This window comes from Bubalus kerabau, chromosome 2 (assembly GCF_029407905.1).
Source record: "Bubalus kerabau isolate K-KA32 ecotype Philippines breed swamp buffalo chromosome 2, PCC_UOA_SB_1v2, whole genome shotgun sequence".
In the NCBI taxonomy this organism is placed as follows: Eukaryota; Metazoa; Chordata; class Mammalia; order Artiodactyla; family Bovidae; genus Bubalus; species Bubalus kerabau.
This window is the reverse complement of record NC_073625.1, coordinates 81,641,860-81,665,938: the sequence shown is the minus strand read 5'-3', so window position 1 is coordinate 81,665,938 and position 24,079 is coordinate 81,641,860. Positions and strand designations below refer to the sequence as shown.

General features: G+C 37.4%; 1 pseudogene; it reads left to right on the top strand.

Moving 5' to 3' along the window:
* Positions 1–172: 172 nt before the first annotated feature.
* Positions 173–23,634, top strand: LOC129644440 (40S ribosomal protein SA-like; annotated as a pseudogene).
* Positions 23,635–24,079: the final 445 nt, after the last annotated feature.

Genomic DNA, 24,079 nt, shown 5'->3' with positions numbered 1-24,079 from the left:
GTCCCTTCCTCTTGAACTTAAGTTGACACTGTAACTTACTTTTGAAAACTAGAATATAACAGAAGAGATGCCATATGACTCCTGAATCTGGATCACGAGAAACTTGTGTCTTATTGCCTAGGTATTGTGGGACACTTGCTCTTTGGACACTCCATCTTGAAACCAAGCTACCATGCCGTGGGAAGCCCATGGCACATGGAGAGGTAGGTTTAAGATGTTAAAGTTTATAACACCAGCTAAACTTAGAGCCAACAAACTTCAACTGTCAGGCACATGAGTGAACCCTTATGGCTATATAGTCCTGTCGAGTCTTCAGATGAGTATATCTCCTGCTGATATCTCACTGCAAGGGTACAGAAGACTTCATCTGAGACCACCCTGTGAGCTCAGTCAAGCCCCAGATTCATTAGGATAATAACAATGAAATTTCAAGATACTAAGTTTTGGGTGTTTATCACGTAGCAATAAATTAAAAAAAGTGTATGGTTTTAACAGTTTGTGTCCATTTGAATATTTGAATAGACTGACTAAAGGAAAATTTTTGCTAGCCAACATACTTTTGATGTGGTCACTAATTTAATAAAAATAACACAAAGAGTCCAACACCTTTGAACACACTCCATAAGTATTTCCTTCATAGTCAATGTTCAAAGAGTTTCATTCTCATTTCTCTTTTATTCTGATATTTTAAGTTCTGGTATTTATCTTTTCCATATGGCAGAAAAAGAACGTATTAGCTGTTGGAGAAAAGGGGAAAGAATCTATGACTTAAGCAACACAAGAAGTGGCTTATCGTTCTTGATAGCTCTACAAGAAACAGATGTCACCATGGTGACTTCCTGCCAGGGAGTGTGAGAGGAATTCTGGGAAAGCAAATTGGATACCAGCAGAAGTGTGCTAATGAATCATGTGATAAGCCACATGTTAATTGCTAATAAGTGGAACAAATGATTACTTGTGGTGGAATGATAACTTTGATTGAAATACTTCATGTCTAATAGTCTCAATCAACTTCATGTGTGCCTTCTGGATGCTCCAGGGAAAAAGTACTTTGCAGATGTTTTTAAATACAACTGAACTTTCCCTGAAACTACCTCCTAAATTGTTGGTCTGATTCACTACCAAATTTTATGAGTTTCATATTGGCATCAGAGATTTCTTAAAGTTACATAGATGGAAATCTGGATAAGAGACAAAACAATTCTAATGAGCCTGTAAAACCTAAAAATTTAGACAAACATGAATTAGTAAAACAAGATGGAGATATTTAATAGTAGAAATAGATGGAAGAGAAATGTAAAAAAATATTTTCAATAATCATCAAAATAATGGACTCTAGGATGTTTTTTCTCTCTCTCTCAAAGGAAAGTTTGGAAATGTGATGATCAGTTCAGTTCAGTTGCTCAGTCGTGTCTGACTCTTTGTGACAATGAATCACAGCAGGCCAGGCCTCCCTGTCCATCACCAACTCCTGGAGTTCACTCAGACTCACATCCACTGAGTCAGTGATACCATCCAGCCATCTCATCCTTTGTCGTCCCCTTCTCCTCCTGCCCCAATCCCTCCCAGCATCAGAGTCTTCTCCTATGAGTCAACTCCTCGCATGAGGTGGCTGAAGTACTGGAATTTCAGCTTCAACATCAGTCCTTCCAATGAACAGCCAGGACTGATCTCCTTTAGAGTGGACTAGTTGGATCTCCTTGCAGTCCAAGGGACTCTCAAGAGTCTTTTCCAACACCACAGGTCAAAAGCATCAATTCTTCGGTGCTCAGCTTTCTTCACAGTCCAACTCTCACATCCATACATGACTACTGGCAAAACCATAGCCTTGACTAGACAGACCTTTTTTGGCAAAGTAATGTCTCTGCTTTTCAATATGCTATCTAGTTTGGTCATAACTTTCCTTCCAAGGAGTAAGTGTCTTTTAATTTCATGGCTGCAATCACCATCTGCAGTGATTTTGGAGCCCCCCAAAATAAAGTCTGACACTGTTTCCACTCTTTCCCCATCTATTTCCCATGAAGTGATGGGACCAGATGCCATGATTTTAGTTTTCTGAATGTTGAGCTTTAAGCCAACTTTTTCACTCTTCTCAATGTGATGATAGGTAGATAAATATTTTTTTCTCTTAAAAGTGTAATTTTAAAATGTAAGTCATTTCCCTCATTTTATTTCCTTCATCTTTGTTACATTTATCAAAATTGACAATCTCTCCCTCAGTCACAAATAAGTAGCATTTTGCTTGTGATTCCATCATTACTACTATTTTTCCAAAATATTTCTCTTCCTTAGTAAATAATGTTGCTTTAATCTGGTTTGGTGGTGCCAGACCATATATTTATTTTATTTTATTTTTTGGATTACCTCTTGGATTCTCTACATCTATGAAGCACTTTCCTGTTTACAAACCCTGAGTGTAATTAAAGGAACTATGGGTACTTGCAAGGAATGCAGAAATTCTGGCTTCAATTTCCAGTCATAGGTTCACTCTGCAGTCACACTTGTTATTTGCCATGTTTCTGGAATGTTATGTGAGAGGTGATATGTTCTTTTTAAAGAATCTTGGGCTGACGTATCTTATCCATGTGAAAATCACCAAAGTAAGGAAAACAATGGGACTTACTGTTCCCTACGAGCCACTCTCCCTGTTCATTTAAATGAATGGCAGTTATTTTTTATAGGATCTGATGGCAATCACCTCTCTTTCTGGTCTCCTTTCTCCATTCACACTATCTCTTTTCTCCTTTCCACTATTACACAGTTGAGCTTGACCACTTAGTCCCCATTCCCAGGCCATGTGCCATAAATGATGAGATATGACCCTGTGTTTTCTAGTCTGGTCTGAATTGTTATAATTTCCTGGAGTGAGAAAAATCCAAACCCACACACCACTGGCAATTTGGCCAAACATATTGAGGCTGGGTCTTTTTGAGTGTTTCAGGATACACATGGCCTTAATAATGAAACAATTCCTGGCTTGATCCCTGACTTCAAAGATTAAAGGTCCAGTTTTCCTAGGATATATCCCATTCTCAATCTTTTCCCCTTGATTTATGTACCCAAGTGCCCACTATATTTCTCAAAGCATGTGTTTACACCACTTTGCATTTTGAAATTGTCAAATTTTACAATTTGCAATCCATCCAACACACTGTGGCTGGAGTTATCTTTATAAAGCACAGATCTTATTTTTTTCTGTTTATGGCCCTTCTTAACTCAAAGTCCAACTGAATGGTTCTCCCTCTAAACCCTTCACTTGGTCTGTTACAGCATGACACAGGTGTACCTCAGAAATATTGTGGGTACTGTTCCAGACCACTTCGATAAAGTGAATAGGGCAATAAAGTGAGTTGTACAAACATTATGCTTTCCCAGTGCATGTAAAGTTGTATTTATACTAAGTACTGTCGGAGAAGGCAATGGCACCCCACTCCAGTACCCTTGCCTGGAAAATCCCATGGATGGAGGAGCCTGGTAGGCTACAGTTCATGGGGTTGCGAAGAGTCGGACACAACTGAGTGACTTCACTTTCACTTTTCACTTTCCTGCATTGGAGAAGGAAATGGCAACCCACTCCAGTGTTCTTGCCTGGAGAATCCCAGGGATGGGGGAACCTGGTGGGCTGCCATCTATGGAGTCGCACAGAGTCGAACACAACTGAAGTGACTTAGCAGCAGCAGCATACTATACTGTAGTCAATTGTGTACAGTAGCATTATGTTTAATAAAACAATGAACATACCTTAATTTTTGAAATGCTTTATTGCTAAAAAATGCTATCATCTGATAATGCAGGATTGCCACAAACCTCCTATTTGTGTAAAAACTGCAATAACTCTAAAGCTCAATAAAAAGAGGTATGCCTGTATGTTTTCATTATGATAGATCTTCTCCTTATTGCCCCACATTTAAGAAAAAACAGGCACTATCAGTATTATAAGAAAATAGATACAAACCTAGAATTATATTCATGCTAACTATAGGCCACTCTACTCCTCATGATTTAAAACACCAGATCTTCAATCATCCGACAGCCAGGCATTTCAGTTTTCCAGTAGTTTTTCTTTTCCTCAAAACAATAATTATGATTGCTAATATTAATGTAGTAACTCATTGTGTCCTCACAACAACTCAAGCAATTGATCTTATTATCCCTTGTATATAAGAGGAAACTGAGGCACAGAGAATCTAGGGAAGTGACTAGTCACCAATAAAGCCTGGAGAATGTGAAAGTGTGTGAAAGTAAAAGTTTCTGTCATGTCTGATTCTTTGTGACCCAGAGGACTGTAGCCCACCAGGCTCCTCTTTCCATGAAATTCTCCAGGCAAGAATGCTGGAATGGGTTGCTGTTCCCTTCTCCAGGGGATCTCCCCTACCCAGGGATTGAACCTGGGTCTCCTGAAATTTTGGTGGACTCTTCACCATCTGAGCCACCAAGGAAGCTGTGGGAGAGCCAAGATGCAAAGGAAAAGAAGGCTGGCTCCAGGGCCCTTGCCTGTTAATGTTACTCCAAGCTATTTTCCTGAAGGGTTTTTTCATTCATTTACTTCCTAAATTTCCATTCTTTAGGAAGAATAACACAGCATTTGAAAGAAGAAGTCCTGAAGTCAGAATCTCTGGGTTCCAGTTTGGGCTCCACCAGATGGCTGGCTTTGGGTAAGTTATTCAAGTTTTCTAAGATTCCATTTTCCTTGTTTTCTATGACCCAGTTTTAAGGGTCATTGTGATGGCTAAGTTAAATCATGTAAAGATTTGAGTATATAGTAAGCTCATGATGATTAGTTTCTATTAATATTAAATGCTACCTCTTCCTCAAAGATGGTGACTGCAGCCAAGAAATTAAAAGATGCTTAGTCCTTGGAAGGAAAGTTATGACCAACCTAGATAGCATATTAAAAAGCAGAGACATTACTTTGCCAACAAAGGTTCGTCTAGTCAAGGCTATGGTTTTTGCTGTGGTCATGTACGGATGTGAGAGTTGGACTGTGAAGAAGGCCGAGTGCCGAAGAATTGATGCTTTTGAACTGTGGTGTTGGAGAAGACTCTTGAGAGTCCCTTGGACTGCAAGGAGATCCAACCAGTCCATTCTGAAGGAGATCAGCCCTGGGATTTCTTTGGAGGGAATAATGCTGAAGCTGAAACTCCAGTACTTTGGCCACCTCATGCGAAGAGTTGACTCATTGGAAAAGACTCTGATGCTGGGAGGGATTGGGGGCAGGAGGAGAAGGGGACGACAGAGGATGAGATGGCTGGATGGCATCACTGACTTGATGGACGTGAGTCTGAGTGAACTCCAGGAGTTGGTGATGGACAGGGAGGCCTGGCGTGCTGCGACTCATGGGGTCGCAAAGAGTCGGACATGACTGAGCAACTGAACTGAACTGAACTTCCTCAAAGAACTTTCCTTTCCCCATTGTTGTAGCACTTTGTTATCTTGCTGTGAACCCTGGAGAATTACTGACTGGAGAAACACTTAAAGACTTCTGATGCAGTTCAGATTTAATATCAGCATTTCTAGGGGTGGGACTAGTCATCAGTATTTTTTTTTTTTAACTTACCAGGTGATTCAAATATGTAGCCATTGTTGTGAAAACTGCCTTAAAATTTTTCTAATATGAAAAATCTTTGTGCATGTTTCTCTTTCCACAAATTTCAAGCTCCTTGATTGCAAATGCCCCATCAAATTCATCTTTGTATTTCTAGTGGTAACTAGCACAATGTCTTACATAGAGTTGGCACAAACAATTATTTATTCTTCTGAATTAAAACATCCCCCAAATATGCTCACTGTTATAGAATGAAGGATAAGCTCTTTTTGCCATCACTAAAGAACTCAATGCCTGTCTTAATCAAAGATTGGATTCAAGTAAACAGATTCGGATGGGAAAGTGGCAAGAATGTGGTGATAAAACAAAAACACCTCGTTTTTAATTTTAAAATAACAAGCTGAAAACTTGACTATGCTTTATAATCATCTGGGAAGATTATTACCAAAAAAATTGAGACCCTCTGTTTCCCAGGAAATTTCAGTGTTTTATCAAGCTTGAGAAATACTGACTTAGATGGATCATAACAGACTCAGGACCTGCCTCCTTTTACCCCAAGGTTAAAAGTCACCCACTGCAATTTACATTTAAGTACCAAGTAATGAAAAGAATAGCGAACATCCCATTGTGTAAGTGTACCTGCATATCTAGGAGAAGCACGATACCAGGACGGGGAAACATACACATGCATGTACAGACACACATAGTACATGTATCTGTTTTAAGTGACCTTTCACCACAGACATACAATGAGAACCAGAGTATAGGATCAGTCCGTAAAGACAGTATGTCCAAGACTTTGTTATTGGTGAGGTAATTCTTTTTTGGTGAAGGAGTCAAGGAGATAGCTTTGCCAAATAACCATCAAATATGCAGAGTCATTTTTAAGGGGGACACTTAAGTTTAACTTACTGTATGATAATCTGGACTGAATCTAGATGATGATAAACTTGCTACCTTAGAATTACCATATCTGCATTGTTAAGTACTAGAACCATTTTTGCCATATTTCAACCACAATTAATTCTCAGATGGGAAGACTTTACATTATAATATTAGCCTGTTCAATGCTCTTTAATATTTTAACAAATAATAGGCAATAAAAGATTAAGGGTTCAATATATCGACACAGTGATAAAGAATCCACCTGCCAGTGCAGGAGATTCAAGAGACTCGGGTTCGGTCCCTGGGTTGGGAGGATCATCTGGAGAGGTAAATGGCAACCTGCTCCAGTACTCTTGCTTGGAAAATTCCATGGACAGAGGAGCCTGGTGGGCTACAGTCAGTGGGGTCACAAAGAGTTGGACATGATTGAGTGACTGAGCACACATACCAAAAACAAGAAAATGAATGCTTGTTCTATGATGTACAGATTGCTAGCATTTTACATATTATTTCAAACTGAGATAAAACAGTGCTTGTACCATATTATATTCTTTTAAATTTTTGTAAACTTTTTTCAACATGCCGCATTATTCATCCAAATATCTTTCTATTTAAGTTAATCTTAAAGCTATTTGTTTCTTTCTTGATAAGAAAAATAAAAATCATGATAAACAAAACATGTGAATAATGTTATATTTTAAAAAATTAATTTTTTTTCAATTTTTTCAAAAATATACCAATAATACATCCCTAATTATTGGTCTTAAAATAACATCTTTTTGGTAAACAGATCAGTTAAACTCTCTATAAGAAGATGATATTATTGATGTACATAAGAAATACTTAAAGCCAGATAATACTGATAAGTAGTGGGAAATTCTGATCATATCATCCATCTACTATGAACAGATAAAAATGAGTAAAGCATGACTTATAATCAACTTCCCAATGTCAACTGCAGTATTTTAAACAAACAAAAAAATTAAACGAAAAAAATCCATTATTATTTTTTCCTCTGTGTGTCCCAAAGAACTTTAATTACATTTTTTTAGTCCCTATTTAAAGTTTTTATGTATTATACGAAGTTATTAAATTATAAATTCCTTGAGAGAACATATCTTAATTGTTGCTGGATTTTTTGCAGTTCCCAACAGGGTAATTTATACATACAATGTGTTCAATAAATATTTTATCGAACTAAAGTGTAAAGCAGTTTTTAAAGGCTGCCGCATTCTAACCTTGTATTAAAGCAGTATAAAATTAAAATGTGGTCCATGGATGAGCATCAGCATAGCTGTGAATTTGTTAGAAACACAAATTCTCAAGTCCTACACAGGGCCTGCTCTATCAGAATCTCTGTGGTAAACTTGTTTAACTAGCTGATCTTTTAATCCAGGTGATCTTTATGTCCTCTTAAGTGAGAGGACTGACAGTATATTTCCCATCAATTTATTATGCAAATAGGTAATACATATTAAATCTGCTGATTACCACTAAGCTGGCAATGATAACTAATAGATCCATCATTATGGAGGGAGGGAGATTGAATTAAAATTCTAAAACTAGAATAACTGTTGTTTCTAACAGAATAATATTAAATATAGATAAACATAGGCCATTATTCATTAACCATATACTTTTTTAACATCAACTATTTGAGCAAATTCTGGGAGATAGTAGAGGATGGAGGAGCCTCATAGGCTACAGTCCATGAGGTCACAAAGATTCAAGACAAGACTTAGTGACTGCACAATAACAACAGCAACAACATTATATCAAATACTATGCCAGATAATGGGATGGATGCAAATACATTTCCTGCTTTCAAGGAGGAATATTTAGGCTGAAGAGACAGTTATCCACACAAATAACTTAAAGTTCAGTGAAATAAGTGTGTCAGTTGTTTAGTGATTGTCTCCCAGTTTCAACACCCACCGCCATATACATCGTCATTAACGTTTGGGCTGGGACACCACAAACCACACTTTTGGATGGGTAGCTGGCTTCCTCTTAACCTCTGAGTGGGCTGCTGCTGCTGCTGTTGCTGCTGCTGCTAAGTCACGTCAGTCGTGTCCAACTCTGTGCGACCCTATAGATGGCAGCCCACCAGGCTCCTCTGTCCCTGGGATTCTCCAGGCAAGAACACTGGAGTGGGTTGCCATTTCCTTCTCCAATGCATGAAAGTGAAAAGTGAAAGTCAAGTCGCTCAGTTGTGTCTGACTCTTCGCAACCGCATGAACTGTAGCCTACCAGGCTCCTCTGTCCATGGGATTTCCCAGGCAAGAGTACTGGAATGGGTTGCCATTGCCTTCTCCAGAGTGGGATGCTAAAGGAAGGCAAAAAACTTAGAAAAAGAAAAAGGGACTTGCTGTTTCCTCCTGTTTCCACTGGCTTTCTACTGTAGTCAGCATCTTTCCAGCTTTATTACTTCACTCTAGTGTTCGTCGGTCAGTCCTGTCTCTTTGTAATTCCATGCACTGTAACCTGCCAGGCTCTTCTGTCCATGGGATTCTCCAGGCAAGAATACTGGAGTGGGTTGCTGTTCTCTTCTCCAGCGGATCTTCCCGAGCCAGGGATCAATCCCAGGTCTCCTGTACTGCAGGCAGATTCTTTACCATCTGAGCCACCAGGGAAGTCCTTACTAAGGTGATAGTTGGTTCCAATCACACCAGCTGAATTCAGTTTGCAGTTTTTTTGAATACTTTTAGAAGCAGCCTCCTCTGCACCTCTTTAGAAACACCAAAACTTGTGGGCTAGTCCCCCTCCACAGAGGTCTGAATTCCAGCCGCTTCAAGTCCCTTTTCTGGGCTAAGAACCAGCACCAGCTCAGAGGTCCGTCATCAAAGCATCTCAGTTTTAATAATTTCACTGTCTTCTGTTTGTTTTCCAGCCCTACATGTGGTTGCTGTTTCCTCCAGTTGCTCCCACTGCAATAACCTAGTGCTCCACTTTTGCCTTTGTATCTTAATCAACTTTAAATCCATTAACAATTTTTTATATTATCTGTGTTAGAATAACTGTTGAGTTTTCTGTCTCCTCTCTGGACATTAACCAATATAATAAATGATAGAAGATAGGGACTGTGAAGTGGTTAAATAACAACAACAAAAATCCCCAAACTATTTAAGTCATAGAGTATATGTAATTGAATTCGATTCTAAGACTCACAGCAACCAAATTTTTGGCTAGTTGAGAAGAAATAACTTTTCAGGTCTGACCTCATTTTGGAAATGAATTTTAATTTTTTGCCAAATGCAGAAAACACCTGTATTGGGGAACCATTTATTCGATATTGTTGTATGGTGACCGCCTGTAATTGGAAAGGTCATTGAATTAAATGGCAAATTAATTATTAGGGTTCTATGATAATGGTATTTATATATTAATTTTATTATGCCCTTTTCCAGCAAAATAAGTGTTTCTTGAAATATGTAGAACATGCAAAAGGAAGTAAGGTAAAGGAGTGCATAAACTGAATGTTTATGTCCCCACATAATTCATAGGTTGAACTTAATCCCTGATAGGATGGCATTGGTAGATGGTGCTTTTGGGAGGTTATTAGGTCTTGAGAGTGCAGCCCTCATGAGTGGGATTAGTGCACTCATGAAAGAGAACCCAGGGAGCTCACTCAAACCTTCTACCAAGTGATGACAAAGTAAAAAGAAAGTCATCTTTGAACCAGAAAGTGGATTCTCACCAAATGTTGAATCTGCCAGCACCTTGAACTCTGACTTCGCAGCCTTCAGAACTGTGAGAAATAAATTTCTTTATAAATATATATATTTATTGAACTATAGTTGATTTATACTGTTGTGTTAACTTCTGCTGTACAGCAAAGTGACTTAGTCATACACATATATACAATCTTTATTATGTTCTTTTCCATTATGGTTTGTCTTAGGATATTGAATATAGCTCCCTGTGCTCTACAGTAGTACCTTGTTGTATACATTTCTGTTGTTTATAAGCCACTCAGTCTATGGTAATTTGCCAAAGCAGCCTGAATGTACTATGACAGGGAGTAAGGTCAGAGTTAGAGGAGGACATTGGAACATTGTACTTGACCGAAGCCTGCGTAGGTGGTCGGGTACTGGAGCAGGGCGGTGTATTAAGAAACTAATTGTAAAGAACTTGGGCAAATAGGCTGAAAAAAAAAAAAATCCCTCCTATCTCTGGACCCTTCAATCCTAGTAATAAGCAAGGTCAGAAACCCCTGCAGCTGAGGTTTGTCCTTGTCTCAGCTTTCATAGGCCATCTTTGAAATGCTCTGTTCCAGAACAGCATGTACACATGGAAAGTGCTTATCTGTGAGACGGTTGCTTTTTCAATCTTGGTTTTTTCTTTTTTTTAAGTTTGCTAAGATAGTTGCAATAAATTTGAACTTTATGTTATATTGGAACATGATATGAAATTCTATTGACATTTCCAACAAAAATATTAGAAAATTTTCTACAATATCATCATCAGCCATGACAACAGCACATTTGGAATATGTCCCTTTAAAATTTATCCAAACCTAGTAAATAGACAGCAGCAAGAATTCTTAGTGTTTATGAGATATTATAAACACATGCATGCCAATTTCTATAAATGATGTAAAAAGAACAATCTTATATAAGATTGGCAAGTGTGTTGGGATTAATTAGACAAATCTGCCAAGTTTTAGACATAGCATTTTGTAGACTTCACATATAAATGTATTAGGGTGGATTCATATTTATGGGAATTGTCCTATTATTTTGCTTTTACTTAAACAATGCTGAAAGTTGCATATTAAAAGTGAGGGAGACTATATCTGTATTCTTTGTTTATAATATGCCAAATATCCCATTATTTAGAATATCCAAGTGTTTAGTTTCATTTAGACTCTAATGTTTAGTTAGTGAACTAACCTTTCATTTTGTACCTCAGTGCTATAGCTTCATAAATACATAATCAAGAAAGCAAAGTTTTAGTTTTCCAAAATTAGAGTGTATATATGAGGTTTTTTATGTATTACATAAGAAATTATAAAATTCCTATTGTGGCAGGACATTAGAATTTTCTAGATATCTACTATTCACTGACATGTATCTCATCTTTACACCAACCAAGCCTTCTGACTAATGAGAATAGAAAGAGTATTATTTCACCTGAAAATGTAATGTTCAGAGGGAAACTTTCAAGGAACAGGATTGAATATTTTCTTCAACGGTTCTTAAAGACTGTCTTGGAGAAGGGAATGGCAATCCACTCCAATACTCTTGCCTGGAGAATCCCATGGACAGAGGAGCCTGGCAGGCTACAGTCCAGGGGATCACAGAGAGTTGGACACGACTGAGCAACTAACACAACACAAAGACTGTCTAATAAATATATTAGGATTAAACACAGTACTTTCCACTATTCTTGGAAGTTTAACACACATTTTAAAGGTTCACTGAAGTGATGTCATGTGTCCTATGACAAGGATCCTCCTTATTTAGATTCACTTATCATTATTTTCATTGCAGAAGACTTGTGATACTGAGACGTGTTTGTCTATAAGTGAAGTTCTGGAGTGGACAACTGTATACTTAAATACACATTTTAGCTATTTGGTCATTTAACTATATTTCCTTCCCAATAGTTCTATATAAAGCTAAATCACAGAGTTTGTGAGAAACTTTTAAAATCTCATGTCAGAGCCAAAACTTGATAAAGTCTGTGTTAGAAACGGAAGTATACACTGGTGAATCTGACTTCAAATATCTATTCTCTTAAGACAATATGAGTACAATAAAAATGGATTGTTTTTCACTTTTGATTGGTACTGATTACAAAAGTACCAAATATGTTTACTTCTCAATGGGAGATCTGGTTTCCATGGGGACCAAACCAACCTCATCTGCTGTTTTGCAGACCATGCTCCATGTACCACCTCCACTTTGGCAGGACTAGAGAGTGGCTGAGCATAGCTACCCTGGCAAGTGTGCACAGCCCTCTATACAGTTTCTCCTTCATTTTCCATCCCCTTCCAAGAACAGAGCCCAGGGGGGGCTTCAAAGATGTGCAGCTTTCCTCCCACTTTCAAGTTGCATCACTTGTAATGCTCTTTGAAACTGGAACAGTCTACATGATGATGATAAACATCCGCCATGTGTCACAATGTTTCTTCAAGTTAAGTGTCAGATTATCTGGCAATATAAATAAGTGCCTATTTTTTATTGTTTTAATGCCTCTGTTACAGATCCTGCACAGATCAATGATATTTCTTACACAGATGGATCAAATATCTATCATATGCTGGCAATTTGCCCTATTTGATAGATATTTACTACTGATTCAGATGTGCATCCTATACTTAACAGAGTTTGCTATGTGCCAAACATTGTTCTAAGCCTGAGGGATATAGAGATGAGGAAAACAAGAGTTCTTACTCTCAATAGCTTAGAATCTAGAAGAGAAATAAGAATCATAGAAGCAGTATTTATAAATCACTGTGGTAAGTTTAATGATACAATATTTACATTGAAAGATATGGGGTCACAGAAGGGACCCCAAACTCATCCTATGGCATTAAGAAAGGCAAAAGGAGGCTTTCTGGGAGGCTGGCTTAAAAGAATGATGACAAACCAGATGGTGAAGAAGCAATAACTTCAAGCAGTAAAGTAAGAAACAGCAGCTTCTGGTTTCAGAGACAGAGTCAATTTTGTGCTTGACCAAAACTTGTGAGGTGAGAAATAGTAAAACCAGTGAGCTGAAGTCAGGTTATCCATTCCCCAGTGAATATTAGAAATTTTGGATTTTCTCCAAAGCCACTGAAAAATATAAAAAGGAATCATAATGAAGACCACTGGTCAGTTGTGTGTTATTGAGTAACAAGACCCTGTGAAATATTTGAAGATCATGAAATGCTTAAATAAATAAATGGTCACTTAGGGGACCAGAATACAGCCCTGATGAATGTTAAAGCCAAAACTTTCAACATCTAAAACTCAAGATTTCACTGAATACAGTTCATGTGTTATCTTTAAAATCAATGTGTTACATTTTATTTCTATTTATCTTGGAAAAGAGAAATATGGTGGGAGGATGGCATACCAGCAGGCCTGAGGACATGTGAATAACTGTGGCTCCTTGGGTCACTGTCATATAGTGAACCAATGGACAAAATATATAGGGAGTCAAGAATATTCTTAAAATTTGAGCTTTTTCCTTTGGATTATCAAAAAATATAGTGAGTTTTTCACTGTTAGAAGTAGAAAGGCATAAACCTAATAATTTGAAGGTACTCAGAGATTACTAGTTCAATTATTTTATTTTTATAAAAGTGCAAACAAAGATCAAACAGGTAAAATGATTTGACTAAATCACACAGGGATTTCTATTGCTGTTTGTTCATAGGTTTTTTTTTTTTTCTATTCAGTTGAACAAAGTATAGAATAAACAGAAGATATAAAAAGATAATTTTGGGCATTGGGAGAGATATTAAATATAAGCATTATATGGTCCTATCCTAGTCTAACAGTCCATGGATTTTTAAAGATGTTCTACTTTAAAATTTGATAAAATGTTGGCTAATGAGTTGAAACCCTCTGACTCCTCTCCAGTCAAAACTAATTCATTTGAAATAACCATATTTTCTTTCATTATTTTATTCCTATTACTTTTTTACTTTATACTATTATTACCTTGTTGACAGTTTAGAGTATAAATTATTGTTTACTGTTGTTTACAGTAAATTAATATTTATTAAATAAATTTATTGTTTACTAAACATGAATTGATGGGCTATATAGGTAAGACAGTTTCTCTATTACAGAGGGGGGTGCAGCCAGTGGCATGATCATATATCATTAAAACAACAAATCTTATTCCTTAGGAAATTGACTTTAGATCATTCTGCTAGTCATCTATAGCAGTGTTTTGCAATAACACAAATAACAAAGCAAGGAGCAATATTAACTTAAAATGTGAAGCCATTCATTATGAGGAAAAATCTCAGAATGGATGAAAATTTGTTTCTTGAAAACTAAAAAAAATCTGGTAAAATGAAAAGCCAAAGATTTTGAATAGTTTAAGAAAAAGTCTTTAGAAGTATTTTGGCAAATACTATTAGAATATTAAATGAAAAGGTAAAGCATTTGTCTTTCATCCGGAATAGTATTAACTATTATTCAATATTTCAAATTACAAAATGTGTGGACATTTGTGTCTGTGTGGGTGCCATTCAGTTTGGTCTTGGGCAATTGAAATGGCTAAATAACACCCATATGGTAAACAGCTTGGTACGCCCAGTATAAAGGAAAAGGTGTTGGCAGGGAATCTGTGAAGGAGGCATTATTATTTGCACTCTTAGAGGTGATGTAAATGTCCAGCTTCAAGGGCTTTGTTTCTTTTCTTTAGTTTTTTTCTTTTTCCTTTCTTTCTTTCTGTAGAGGTGTTAGACTTTGGCTGGGTTTTCAAAGAATAGAATATTTTTCAATATTAAATACTCATGTCCAGATAAAAATTATGTAGTTTGTTGCCTTGGAGGGTGATGGAAGGAAACCTATATATTTAGTTTCTATAACAAGATTCAGGGGTATTAGAGAGTTATGGAAAAACATAAAATGATTTTTATCTGACAAAAAACTTGCATTCTCTATAGGTCAACATGACATGTGAAGGAAAGATATTCAATAATAATAGTTAATCATATTAACAGTTAACATATACTGAATATCAATTATCTGCCAGGGCCCTTGGAGAAGGAAATGGCAACTCACTCTAGTATTCTTGCCTGGAAACTCCCATGGACAGAGGAACTTGGTGGGCTCTGGGTTCATAGGGTTGCAAAGAGTTGGATCCTACTTTATGATTGAGAATGTCAAGGCCCTTATTAATAATTTCCATGTATTGTCCATTGATCTAATTTCATTTCATTCCTGTAATATGTCTATGAAACTAGCATTATGACGATGCTGATTTTGCAGGTTTAGGAACTGAAGAACTGAGAGGTTAATTTAAGCCACTGAGTGTGGGGTCAGGAATCTAATCAAGGCAGTCTTGTTCCACAGCCATACTTGTCACTAGAGTGGTATGATGCCTTTTTGTAGTAAGATGTTTTAATGTTTTTGCAACATTCAAAAGTTGTGGGACTAGAGAAGACCTTTAATATGATGTTTATAATGGATGTGGACAAGAGATCAGAATTTGGAGTCAAGAGACCATAGCTTCACTTCTCCATTCTGCCAGTCTTAGGAAGTATTTACCTTCCCAAAAAGGTGAAGTGAGTCTCACTGTCTTCATATTTTTTTCTCTTTCTTTTTTATTTTTTAAATTATGGATATGGGTATTTTTAATATAGTATAAATTATATTTAAAATATATTTAATGTTATGATAACACATTTACAGAAGACTTTTAAAATGGCAACATCTTTTCCCACATAGTGTTGTTTTCAGGATTAAACCTATACGTGTAATGCATTTACCTAATTGCTCGTGTGCTTTCAGTGAACTGTTCCTTTTTTCAAAGCAAAGATCAAATGTCTACAGAGAATATATTGGGTGAACCATTTATCTTCATTTAAGCAGAGTGACATTTGAGCATCAAATAATTTCTGAGGCTTATATTTCTGAATTAGAAGATAAACATTAAGAAATCATTTCCTTTTTTATTTAATTTTGGAAGTCAGTAGTACATATACTTAATTCTGGTGCAATATAATAATTGTAATTTTGAACTTGAGTTTAGAAGATTCAAACTGATGCTCACCAAAAGTAAAAATTGAATTATTTGTCTGTGTTACATGAAGCAATGTTTTTAACGCACAGTTTAAGATTGCTAACATCAGTGACATTAAATATTATACCTAGACTAAAAAAGTAACTTTTTTTGAGGTTTTACATGGATTTTTCAATAGAACTTAAAAGAAATTATATATCCATTCCTAGAAATATTTCTTAGTAATTACCATAGAGGGTGATGTGGAAGACAATTTTTATGTTTTCTTCTTATGTAACGAATCAAAACTTTAAATTCTCACAGAAATTTTAACTAATATGTCAATTTTTAATATGTTTTGAAATATAAGATCACTAAAACAATACATCTTTGAAGTGGAATAATATCTCATTAAAAATTAGTCAAAACATGACATAATAATATCTTAAAACATTTTCTTATTATATTTAAAAATAAATTTTTAGATATTTTCTAAGTACATTCAGGCTGGATTAGGAAATGATGTCCACAATATAAGAATATCTTCTGAAAATGAATCTAAAAGAGATTAAGCACTATATTTAGTGGGAATAGTCTGTGATAGGCAATTGAACACAAACCAATTTGAATAAGATATTCCATAAATATGTTAAATAAATAAAAATCTGATGTAGAGCTCATACATTACATAAAAAGAAAAAATATGACACTTTCACTTTAATAAAGCTTAGACTTTTTATGTATTTTATACTTACACAAAATAAACTATCACTTAGATCTAAACTTTTAAGGATTTTCACTTATAAAGACTCAAGATTGTAGGGCTTTCAGAATCATCTGCCTTTTGACATAGATTTGAACACTTCAAATAACTTCTAGTTTCAATTCTGTGGCAACAAGGGAATCATCACCACATGCTGAAGTATCAATATTATTTAACTCCTCTCCTGGACACTTATAGGAGCAGCCTAGGATGTGGTTTGGGACAGCTGGATCCCATGTGCCTTGTTTTCAGTATTTATCACTGGGGTAGATTAACCTCACCTTGAAATGTGGGCAGAATAGTCTCTTCACTCAGTGTGCAGAAGGCTATGTGGCAGGGTTGAAATCAATATTCACACTTGCCCTGTGAAATCTACTTGATTCAAAGTTTACCCTTTGTGGTATTAGTAATGGTAAAGGATGATATTCAAGCTCCATAACCATGAATTTCAAATTAAAATTTGAGTTTTATATAGTAAAAAAAAAAAATCATATCTTCTCCATCTGGGGTACATGGAAAGACTTCAGGGGACCAAGGGGCCTGGAACCAAGTTGAGATTGTGTGCTGTTCCATGCATATGCACATTTTTCTATGAAGCGGGCTCTTAACTTCTATACCTCTGTTACATTCTCAAGAGCATATGTAAACTATATATATATATGTATATATATAAAGAATGTAAGAATCATTATGTTAAGAGAAAAGGAACTCCAAACTTCTGTCACATCTTTTAAAGAAGCAAGGAACAATTGACCTAAGTTTAAATTTTGTGTCAAAAAAAATTGCTTTGTACAGGCTCTCTAAATAGTACTCAGAAATGCCCTGGGGCAATCAGGGAATTATCCTTAATTAAATGGATGATCTGATACTGAGAGGACTATGCCTGAGAGTCTGAAATACATAATCAGAGGGAGGGGTAAAAGTTAGAAAGTGAAAAAGTCACCAGCAACTATTTAGTAAGCATTATCTACCAGCCACTGAAGTAGGCATGTTGCATATGTGAATATAGAGGGATCTCAAACATTACTTGGCAGTTATCACCATTATTCTCAATAGACAGATTACAAAAGGAAACAAAAGTTAAGAAGCTTGATGAAGTTAACACAAATAGCTTAAGAGGGAGCTCTGAAGTCCTCACCAAGGTCTGACTAGACTGCAGTATTTCTGATATATCATTATTTTTTGTGTTTAAAATCTTAGCATTCTATAAGTAAAAAATTTCAGGAATTTTGTTTTATTCACCAGTATGTAGGGGTAAGTTTGGGGCCTAGAACAAAATAGGAATTAATTGTAAAATGAATACATCTAGCCCAAACTACCATTTAACAGAGAAAATATGAGAACAAGAGAGGGAAAATATCTTACTAAAGGCCACTCACCTAGTTAGTGGCAAAAATAATGGAAGCCCAAGATCCTGTATCCTAGATAAATATGTTGTCTACTGCATATGAGTGGTAAAGCCCATTCCAGAATACCTCTTTATCTTGGATCAGTACTGGCTCTCTGAAGTAGATGACTTCTTCTAAGTTATTCTATGTAATTGCACCCACAAAACACTCTATCTGTAACAGGTTTTCATTCTGTTCTTAAAAAGAATTTGTCCTTAATTACAATATAGTTTCCTTCATCTGGTGTATTTTGCTAATGTTCTTTTTTTGTCCTTCTGATCTATAAAGAATCATATAATTCTTCACATCCTGTAAATTCACCTTCAGTATATAAATATGTCTAGCAAATAAAAGAGAACATGTCCCAAATTGACTCTTGCAATGCAATTGGTGCTGATCACAGAGTTCAGCTCTTGGTTTAAACTTTCAATTGCTCAAGCTATATGGTTTATTCTTCTGAATCCTGATAGAACTTTTTACCTCACTTTAAGCAGTCACCAAACTTTATAATTATTCTTGTTTGTGTATACATTTAATCTTTCCTAAAACAGAACTTACATGTGATTTTATACCTTACCTACAATAAATAACTCTTGTTAGGTGGTCATGCCTTGCTAATAACCCAGCATTGCTCTGAATTAGAGTTGGGGCTTTGAGGTACTTCTAGTCTTGAAAAGTTAGAAGCTACAATATTTATAGAGGCTCAACTTTCCCTCAACAGGCTACTTCCTTTGTCCTTTTACATTTCCTCATATATCCTTAATTGATCTCTGTACAAGTGTATATTTTCTGATCTCTATTTATTAGGTAGAAAGTTAGGCCTGAGCCTAGCAGAAAAGGATGCAAGCTGATCTCTAAACCCCACCCCAGTCAGGGGCCAACAGGGCCCAGGAGAACTCACACACACACACAGAAGTCGCTCAGTAGTGTCTGACTCTGTGACCCCATGGATTGTAGCCCACCAGGCTCCTCGGTCAGTGGGATTTTCCAGGCATGAATACTGGAGCGGGTTGCCGTTCTACAAAATAACCACAGAGACTTTTCCAACTCTGTCACCTGCATCCTAGGTACACACTGGATACAAACTAACCATAGCGGCTTCTCCAACTCCAGTATGTGAATCCTTGATACACAGCTGTGTCCCCAAATGACCTTAGGCAGCTGGGAGCCCATTAAGGGCTCATAAACACTCAATACACACATACATCTGATTATAACAGACTGAATTATGGGAAAGACATGCTCAATAGAGCCTGTTGTTAGGTAACTTGCAACTGTCAAATCAAAATAGTCAGTCCAAGTGCCTTAGATGAATATGTAAAAGCCATATCTTGAAAACACTGTACCTCATCATTCCAGCACCAGTACCTTTCTTGGCTTGGCCCACCTCTCGCTGAGGTATTCTTTCCTTAGTAAACTTGTTTTTCTCATAGGTAGGACTTCAAATTCTTCTTTGTATCCTTACCAAGAACTAACACCCAGGAGGGAGGGTCCTCTTTGATGCTCCAAAATCCAGTAACATATTAATTCATTGGCCAACACTGATCTCAGCTCCCTGTTGTGTCTTTTGCTGCTCCTGCTGCTGCTAAGTCGCTTCAGTCGTGTCCAACTCTGTGCGACCCCATAGACAGCAGCCCACCAGGCTTCTCAGTCTCTGGGATTCTCCAGGCAAGAACACTGGAGTGGGTTGCCATTTCCTTCTCCAATGCATGAAAGTGAAAAGTGAAAGTGAAGTCTCTCAGTCGTGTCTGACTCCTAGCGACCCCACGGACTGCAGCCTACCAGGCTCCTCCGTCCATGGGATTTTCCGGGCAAGAGTACTGGAGTGGGGGTGCCATTGCCTTCTCCAGTTGTGTCTTTTAGTTGTCCTAAAGATTCTCTAGGCTGAGAAAATTGTTAATTTTGCTAACTATACCTCCTGACATCAATAAGATACAATTATCATCAACTTCTCATGAAATGAAAACAATATAAAACAAAGCCACATAGGAGAAGGCAATGGCACCCCACTCCAGGACTCTTGCCTGGAGAATCCCATGGACGGAGGAGCCTGGTAGGCTGCAGTCCGTGAGGTCGCTGGGAGTCGGACACGACTGAGCGACTTCACTTTCACTTTTCACTTTCATGCATTGGAGAAGGAAATGGCAACCCACTCCAGTGTTCTTGCCTGGAGAATCTCAGGGACAGAGGAGCCTGGTGGGCTGCCGTCTATGGGGTCGCACAGAGTCGGACACAACTGCCACGACTTAGCAGCAGCAGCAGCAGCAGGCCCCTATGGGACTATATTTTCTGAGGTAAAGATTACACTTTAAATTCTGAATTTTACTTTAAGATACTGTTTATCTCTACCTTTCAAAAATATGGAGAGAAACAGATATATATAAGTATAATTGAAAAAAAAATTAGTTCTATTACAGTTACACAGGTTTTTCTCCCCTCTCTATGGGAAATATACTTGGCTTTAGCAAGAAGGACTGGAAGAGAAAGAAATTTGTTTTTAATGTGTATGCCAGACACTGCTGAGGAAAATCATCCTACTTCATTTGTTTACCATGTTCTTTCAAAGTAAATTTCCTTCCATTAAAGGGAGATTGTTAATGTCAGATCTTTCTATGTCTAACCAAAATGTATCAAATATTGTTTAAAGAGCTGACTCACATTATGTCTGTGTATTGTACAAAGGGTGCGTTAAATATAAGTTTTTAATAACCAAGAAATTACTGATAGACAATCCCTAAAAAGAAGCCATATAATGAATGTGGGATTAAGCCCTTAACAAGAGTCCTTGATACTTGCAGACATCCTGCAGCTCTCTGAATTCCCATCATGTTTTTAATCATAATTGCTTTCTTAGCACCCATCTGGGCTGCTATCAACAGAGGCCTATTACTTCCAGAAAAGAATAAATAGGGAGGCAAGTGAATTCTTCAGAAGCTCCAGTTCTGCCTTGGTGCAGATTTCTCCATAATAAAATAAAAGAAGGAAGCATTAAAAAAAAAAAAAAAGATTTAACTGAAGCAAGTATCCCTAAATAGATTATTTTCCACAAAGAATCAGTGGGTGCTAAATGTTCCCTTGTTGGCCATAAAATCACTGGGGGAGAAATAACAATTATGGCAATCACAGCATTAGTTTAACCCTACGAACTTAGATACAAAGAAAAAATGAAAAATACTTTCAAAAGACCATCCTAAAGAAGGCCACACAATTAAGATGGTCATTAGTGGGAGGTTTCCAGCTTCTTTGCTTTTTGCTCTGGAAGGGGCTCCATAGGGTCTATGATTACCCTTCAAAGCATAACAATATGTGTTTCTGTTCATGGATTTTGGGGATTGAATATGTTATTAAAAGAGTAGCTGTAGTTTCATCGCTTCTAGTATCTCCTGGGGCATTGTATACAGCTGCATTCAAAGAAAATGAACTGTTTTAAACTTGATCATATTCGTCCCTTGGGCTCATCTGATTACAAAATTGCCCAATGATCTGTTACAGTATTTTCAACTAATTAAGTAACACATATATTGGGATTTCTTTCTTCTTTCTTTTGCCTTTATAGTATATGTTTCACCTGTCTCTAACAGTGTGAATGTCTCAGTGTTTTTTGTGCTGCCAAAACACTCAAATCACATCCCTAAAATACATCTTTTCTCACATCCCTCTTCATGTAAAGGAGATGAATAGTGCATATTTATTTTGCCATTTTATTGATTCTTAATCAGAGCCATTAAAGAGCAAATCTACAATCCAGGAACTCAGAGAGCTACATTTGACTACCAGATCACGCAATTTCCTAAATCAGTGGGAGACAATTCAAGAGTCCTTTGGGACATAGTTACTACACTGAAGCAAGGAAACGGAGACACATCTTCAGTAAAAGAAACTGTCACATAGAGGAAGAAGTGAATCCTTCAGAATGTGTATTTTTGCCATGTTGCAAATTTCTCTTTGAAATCAAGGAATGATGCATTAAAAAAAAAAAAAAAAAGCCATTCAGTGCTACTGAGAGAGGGTTCCATACAGCACTGTTTTGGGATCCCAGCTTAACTCAAAGGGAAATTTTTGCAGTGTCTAGAATCCTTGATATATTACAAATGAAGGAAGAATATGTCCTCAAATTCCTTGTAGCAGGAACCCATCAGGTGGCACCAATCTGGACTTCCAAATTGAACAGTACATCTACAAAAGGAAAAGTGATGGCATCCACATCATAAAAGCTTAGTTCCCAAAACCTAAGATCATGCCATCTAGTACCAACACTTCATAGATGGGGTAAAAATAGAAACAGTTACAGACTTTATTTCCATGGGCTCCAAAATCACTGTGGACAGTGACTGCAGCCATAAAATTAAAAGATACTTGCTCTTTGGAAAAGCTATGACAAACCTAGACAGTGTATTAAAAAGAAGAGACATCACTTTGCTGACAAAGATCCATATAATCAAAGCTATGTTTTTTTTCCAGTAGTCCATGTACCCATGTGAGAGTTGGACCATAAAGAAATCTGAGTGCCAAAGAACTTATGTTTTTGAGCTGTGGTGCTGGAGAAGACTCTTAAGAGTCCCTTGGTGAGCAAGGAGATCAAACTAATTAATCTTAAAGGAAATCAGCCCTGAATATTGATTGGAAAGACTGAATGCTGAAGCTGAAGCTCCAATACTTTGGCCACCTGATGCAAAGAGCCAACTTATTTGCAAAGACCCTGATGCTGGGAAAGACTGAGGGCAGGAGAAGAAGGTAGTGAGAGGATGAGATGGCTGGATGGCATCGTTGGCTCAATGGACATGAGTCTGAGCAAACTCTGGGAGGTGGTGAAGGACAGGGAAGCCACTGTGCTGCAGTCCCTAGGATCGCAAAGAGTCAGACACGACAGGGTGACTGAACAGCAAGCACATCATAAATCTGAAGAGAACCTGGGAGAAACTTCTTCCAGCAGCTGTGTCATTGTTGCCATTGAAAACAACTGATAATCAGAGTCTTACCCTCCAGGAATATTGGCTAGCGAGTTGTACTGAAGTTGGCTACTGCTTCTGGAGCCACTCCTACTGGTGACTGCTTCACTCATGGAAGCTTTACTAAGCTGGATCCAGACAGCTATTGCTCTGTGTAACACAGACTCTCCTCTTTGTTATGTGGACATTGTTATCTGAGCAATAGCAAGAGAACTCACTCAGTGGGTCTGATGTGCAGGATGCTGGCTTAGGAAGTTCTGCACACACATGGCACTGTGTCCCCCTAAGCAACCTTAAGAGGTCTTGCCTGATATCTGCTTTTGCAGGGATAGTAAAGAGATTTCTAAAAAGGCTGTGACCAAGGAGGAAGGTCAGGGCAAATGGACCAGTCCAGCTTCTGAGTTTACTACTACTCAATCTGAGATCACAGACTAAAGACACAAAGGAGTCCTCTGTGTCTATTCAACAGTTTTCTACTAAAGATGGTGGTGGGGCTTCCCTAGTGGCCCAAATGGTAGAGAATCTGCCTGTAGTGCAGGAGACTGGGTTCTATCCCTGGGTCAAGAAGATCCCCTGGAGAAGGAAATGGCAACCCACGTAAGTATTCTTGCCTGGAGGATCCCCATGGACAGAGGAGCCTGGTGAGCTACAGTCCGTGGGGTCAAAAAGTCAGGCACAACTGAGTGGCTCACACACACACACAGATGGTGGTACTCAGCCCACCACCAAAGGCTCATGAGCAGCTCCCACTGCTCAGGCCACTGAATGGCTGAGAACAACCCCTAGTGGTTTTAACGTGCTCCTTAACTTTAAGAATTAAGGGTGTGGGGGGAGGGGAATAACCAGTTTCTTGGAAAAAAAGGATTCAGCAATACAAGTG